Source organism: Mus caroli, unplaced genomic scaffold (assembly GCF_978045245.1).
Source record: "Mus caroli unplaced genomic scaffold, Mus_caroli_1 scaffold_2, whole genome shotgun sequence".
Lineage (NCBI taxonomy): Eukaryota > Metazoa > Chordata > Mammalia > Rodentia > Muridae > Mus > Mus caroli.
Window position 1 is genome coordinate 82157951 of NW_028227257.1, and position 6759 is coordinate 82164709.

At 36.6% G+C, this 6759-nt stretch overlaps 1 pseudogene; it reads right to left on the reverse strand.

Moving 5' to 3' along the window:
- Positions 1–4460: 4460 nt before the first annotated feature.
- On the reverse strand, positions 4461–6155 carry LOC110290199 (60 kDa heat shock protein, mitochondrial pseudogene; annotated as a pseudogene).
- Positions 6156–6759: the final 604 nt, after the last annotated feature.

Below are 6759 nucleotides of genomic sequence, written 5' to 3' on the forward strand. Positions count from 1 at the left end.
AAACACCATAAATAATATAATAAATGTTAAAAGGAGTTATTAATTGGACCTTAAATGTGGGGAATGTTATTTCCAGGCAGTAATATGATGACAATTGTTTAAATCTTCATAGCACCACATCTGTAACCTAAGCAAGGGAATTCATTCAGATAACTAAAGAATGCTCTCAAAGATTTACAGATGATAGTCCATAAAGAAACCAAACATCATCCTTCCTACAACCTCTGAAAATCTTAGTAATAAAACCTTTGTAATGTAATTTTTATTATTTAAGTTTTAAGGCCTCTTTTTTCCATTACTGAAAACAAGAGTCAAGAACATTGCTGACTATCTCCTATGTTTATGATATTATCCATTATTGTGCCTATTATTTGATCTTTGTTAAAACTCATTACAAGACAGCTACACTTGTTATATTTGTTTTCAAGGAAGAAAAAGGCCTTGGAATAGTTACAAAGCAAGAGTCTTGTCACTCATGTGACAATGGGTGAGGGAGCACAGATTTCATCTGACGGCACATTTGCAGCCCCATATTAGAAACCATCACAATTTCCTACACTCCATAAGATGAATTCTACCTCTGTAGAAGCAAACTTCTGTTTGTTATGATGAAATGTCTACCAGATAGACACTATAGAATATGAGGCAGTTCCCTACTATACCACATCTCATGTGACTGTATGAAATTCTTCTTTATTATTAGCTTTTCTAACTTGGTCTGAATGAATGTACACATTATGCAGTTCTGAATCGGATTCAGTAGTACTTGATGCATGACATAAAGATTAAAACTCACCATCACTTTTCTCCAGATAGGTCTCTGTATAAGAGTTGAATCTCACCCATGCTCATGGATTGGCAGGATCAACATTGTAAAAATGGCTATCTTGCCAAAAGCAATCTACAGATTCAATGCAATCCCCATCAAAATTCCAAATCAATTCTTCAACGAATTAGAAAGTGCAATCTGCAAATTCATCTGGAATAACAAAAAACCTAGGATAGCAAAAACTCTTCTCAAGGATAAAAGAACCTCTGGTGGAATCACCATGCCGGACCTAAAGCTTTACTACAGAGAAATTGTGATAAAAACTGCATGGTACTGGTATAGTGACAGACAAATAGACCAATGGAATAGAATTGAAGACCCAGAAATGAACCCACACACCTACGGTCACTTGATCTTCGACAAGGGAGCTAAAAACATCCAGTGGAAGAAAGACAGCATTTTCAACAAATGGTGCTGGCACAACTGGTTGTTAACATGTAGAAGATTGCAAATCAATCCATTCCTATCTCCTTGTACTAAGGTCAAGTCTAAGTGGATCAAGGAACTACACATAAAACCAGAGACACTGAAACTTATAGAGGAGAAAGTGGGGAAAAGCCTTGAAGATATGGGCACAGGGGAAAAATTCCTGAATAGAACAGTAATGGCTTGTGCTGTAAGATCGAGAATTGACAAGTGGGACCTCATGAAACTGCAAAGCTTCTGCAAGGCTAAAGACACCATCAATAAGACAAAAAAACCACCAACAGATTGGGAAAGGATCTTCACCTATCCTAAATCAGATAAGGGACTAATATCCAATATATATAAAGAACTCAAGAAGGTGGACTCCAGAAAGTCAAATAACCCCATTAAAAAATGGGGCTCAGAACTGAACAAAGAATTCTCACCTGAGGAATACCGAATGGCAGAGAAGCACCTGAAAAAATGTTCAACATCATCAGGGAAATGCAAATCAAAACAACCCTGAGATTCCACCTCACACTAGTCAGAATGGCTAAGATCAAAAATTCAGGTGACAGCAGATGCTGGCGAGGATGTGGAGAAAGAGGAACACTCCTCCATTGTTGGTGGGATTGCAAGCTTGTACAACCACTCTGGAAATCAGTCTGGCGGTTCCTCAGAAAATTGGACATAGTACTACCGGAGGATCCAGCAATACCTCTCCTGGGCATATATCCAGAAGATGTCCCAACCGGTAAAAAGGACACATGCTCCACTATGTTCATAGCAGCCCTATTTATAATAGCCAGAAGCTGGAAAGAACCCAGATGTCCCTCAACAGAGGAATGGATACAGAAATTATGGTACATTTACACAATGGAGTACTACTCAGCTATTAAAAAGAATGAATTTATGAAATTCCTAGCCAAATGGATGGACCTGGAGGGCATCATCTTGAGTGAAGTAACACAATCACAAAAGAACTCACACAATATGTATTCACTGATAAGTGGATATTAGCCCAAAACTTAGGATACCCAAGATATAAGATACAATTTGCTAAACGCATGAAAATCAAGAAGAATGAAGACCAAAGTGTGGACACTGTGCCTCTTCTTAGAATTGGGAACAAAACACCCAGGGAAGGAGTTACAGAGACAAAGTTCGTAGCTGTGATGAAAGGATGGACCATTTAGAGACTGCCGTATCCAGGGATCCATCCCATAAGCATCTTCTAAATGCTGACACCATTGCATATACTAGCAAGATTTTGCTGAAAGGACCCAAATATAGCTGTCTCTTGTGAGAAGATGCCGGGGCCTAGCAAACACAGGAGTGAATGTTCACAGTCAGCTATTGGATGTATCACAGGGCTCCCAATGGAGAAGCTAGAGAAAGTACCCAAGGAGCTAAAGGGATCTGCAACCCTATTGTTGGAACAACATGATGTACTAACCAGAACCCCGGAGCTCTTGTCTCTAGCTGCATATGTATCAAAAGATAGCCTAGTCGGCCATCAATGGAAGGAGAGGCCCATTGGACTTGCAAACTTTATATGCCCCAATATAGGGGAATGCCAGGGCCGAAAGAATGGGAATGGGTGGGTAGGGAAGTGGGGGGCGCTATGGGGGACTTTTGGGATAGCATTGGAAATGTAATTGAGGAAAATATGTAATAAAAATATTAAAAATTAAAAAAAAAGAGTTGAATCTCTTCTGCCATCAAATTCTAAAGTTTCAAGTAATCACAATGCAGATGTTCAGCAAGACAATTTTAGCTTTAGCATCCTGCTTAGAGTGTCATAAAGTATAGCTCAATTTTTATGAAAACGTTTAGAAGGAACATATTGGTATCTCTATCTATTTACATTTTAATGGGATATGAGTCCAGGGCTGTATATTTTTATTATATGCAACTAGTTTTCTAGCAAAACTATTGTGAATCTTTCTGACATTCTCCTTGAGTGATTCTCAATCACTTAAATATGACACTGTGCTTGCATAATCTTCTAATGTATTTATATGTGTTCTTTGGTTCAAATATTAGTTTTTTGAATATAAATATAACCTATAAATAGACCTAAAAGGATAAAAAAACTGACAAGAGAAGGCAGTAAGCATTATATATGAAAACGTTTACAATGGCATCATGATACCAAACCAGGCTTTCCTAGTATCATGAACTTTAATTTGGAGAGTATTTTCAGGAAGATGATGTATCAATTTCATTTTCTACGTGGCACTCTGGATAAAAGCAATTTTTTTTTTCTTCAAAGTGATATTAGCTTGAAAATTCTCTTTCATCCAATCATGCTGCTTTTTTCTATCTGGCCCTTTTGAATTAAAAAATAATTTATGTAATACATACCTTTATAATTTTGCAAACATGGTGGTAGTCTTATTGTGTCTGTTCCCATTATTTTCACCTTACACCATTTAAGACAAAGTCTCATAAGTATTTCAAATCAATGATTACCATTACTTGGATATCTTTATATCTTTATAATTTTTTATATTTATATTTATATATTTATTATATATATAAATATATATTTATATTTATATCTATATCTTTATATATATATATATATATATATACTATATTAGTGAGGTAGGTGAAAAAATACAAATATATTTACATTATTTTAATTTTAATTTTAATTTTATTATTTATAATATGTATGTATTATTCAGTGTCTATAGGTTTCCAGAACTGAATTCATAGGTAATTGTAAGCTACCCCATATATGTGAAAAATTGGAGTTTATTCCAATATAAAAACTGGTTGAATACTGCTGTATTTCTTTTTCTTTTTTTTTCAAACTTAAACATTTTTTTTTTACACAAAGGTTGTCACATAATTCGATGCTTCTCTACATTTTACACAATCATTCCCACTCTCCACAGAAGGCTGCTTCGAAGTTCTCATGTGGTGACACAGTGCTACATTCCTGATGCTAACAGAATAGTAGAGATGTCTCAGTGACTTACGTTGAAATCACTGGTTTATGGCTTTTGTACCCAGCATCAGAAATGTACAAATATCTTTATTCAAAATACAAAATAAATTATTTCTAGGCATGGACAATGACAGCAGTAAACTATTATATATTTTCAAAGAAAACCAGTAACTGATGTTTACACTGATCAGCCAGCCTTCTATTCAGTCATTTTCTGCACGTGACTTCTCTGAAGTTATTGGTGAGGAACCTGCCCTTGAGGCTCAACTATCCCATACCTCCTCCCATTACACCAACTGCACCCATTCCAGGATCCTTCTCTTTAGGAATTTCTGTCACTACAGCTTTAGCTGTAGTTAGCAAGGAGGGCACACCAGCAGCATCCAGTAAGGCAGTTCTTACAACCTTTGTTGGGTCAATCATTCCCTTTTCTATGATGTTCACAAAATCTCCAAGTATGGCATCATAACCAACTTCTGAGGAAATCTGCAGAATTTTCTCAACTATTCAAAGATAGTTGAACTTTCAACACCTGCATTCTTTGCAATCATCATTACAGGGATTTTAAGTGTTCTTTTAATAATTTCTATACCTATTTTCTGATCTTCATCAGTAGGCTTTACTGAATCCAAGGCTGGGATGAACAGAAGCAGGGCACAGCCCCTTCCTAGAACGATGCCTTCTTCAATGCTTCTTTTGTAGAATTGAGAGCAACTATAACTCTGTCTTTTTTATCATTCACTTAAACATCACTTTTTCCTCCAAACTTTAACACAGCTACTCCATCTGAAAGTTTAGCAAGTCACTCATTCAGCTTTTCCTTTTCATATTCACTAGTTGTGCTGTCTAGCTGCTCAGTGATTTCTTGAATATGTTTTCCAATGTGAGCTTTGTCACCTTTTCTTTTCAAAAGCATGGCATCATCTTTGGTGACAATGACCTCTCCAACTTTTCCTAAGTCATGAGCTTGAAAATCTTCAAGATTAAGATTCAACCCCTCTTCTCCAAACACTGCACCATCAGTAACAATAGCCATATCTTTGAAGTGAGTCTTCCTATTGTCCCCAAACCCTGGAGCTGTGACTACAACAATTTGAAGACCAACTTTTAGCCTGTTCTAAACCAGAGTCCCTAGAGCTTCTCCATCACCATCTTCAACGATTATGACCAAGGGCTTCCGATGAGCATTAGCAATTTCCAGAGCAGATACAGTGGACTGAACACTAGAAGTTTTCTTTTCATTCAACAAGATGTAGGCATCTTGGAATTCACACTTTTGGCATTTTGATGTGTTAATAAAATATGGGGAAATAATCCTCTACCAAACTTAATGCTTTCAATAATTTCTATTTCATCATTCGGGGCTTTTCCATCCTTCACTGTGATGACACCCTTTCTTCCAACTTTTTTCATTGCATCAGAAATGATGTCCCCAATGTCTTTGTCTACATTTGCAGAAATTGTAGCAACCTGAGCAATTTCTTCAGGGGTTGTCACAGGTTTAAATTATAACTTAAGTTCAGCAATTACAGCATCGACAGCCAACATCATCCCTCTCTGGATTTCCACTGATCTCAAATCCCTCCTTGGCAATAGAGCACGCCAGACAGTGTCAGTGGTGGTGCCATCCGTAGCCTTTTCATTTGTGTTATTGGCAATATCCTGAAGAAGTTTAGCTCTGAAATTTTTCTATTTAGCCTTTAAACCTTGAACAGTGATCCCATCTTTTGTTACGTTGGGACTTCCCCAACTCTTCAATAACCACTGTTCTTCCCTTTGGCCACATTGTAACATCTACAGCAGCTACAGCATCGGCTAAAATGTCTACATCTTGAAGCATTGAGACTATGAGCATCTGAAGCCAAATTTCACATCTTTGGCATAGGCCTGAGTAAAATGAGGAGCCAGTGCCCTGAACACGGGTCTCATCTGGCGAAGGAAGGAGTGTGGTAGTCCTAGCATTTCTGCCAGGTTGCGGCAGAAGAGCACAAGGCCACCTGCAGTGAGTGAGGGACCCGTCACTCACTGCTGTTTTTCTTTGCATTATTTTTATTAACACAAATGTATTTTGTAAGCTAAAATTACCATATTTTTCTATTAATGAAATACGTCAATATGTGAAAATGAGGTTTTTTTATGGTAAATATAAACTTTGGAAGTAAGGGTTAGGTTGCTGCATAAAGAAAAGTATAAACACATGTGAAAACACATGGTGTGGGAGGGGCACTGTACTTAAACAATTATGTTCCTCCAGTTCAGTGGAAGGCCACATTTGGTTTCTTTCTCCAAGGTTATGTAACATTTGAATTCTATACTTTGTTTTCTATGTGCAGATCATGTTATTATTGTTTATTATTTGTTCTGTAATAATAAATGTTTAGTCACGTGAATGTTAAGTATTTCTGGTTTTATTTTTAAAACCAGATGGTGAGATGCATGACAGAGAGGCTTGTTTTGTTTTGTCCTTTCCATCTTGACTATTTTATTTTATTTTATTTTATTTTATTTTATTTTATTTTATTTTAACTTTTTGGAACTCAACTCACATCTCTCTCTCTCTCTCTCT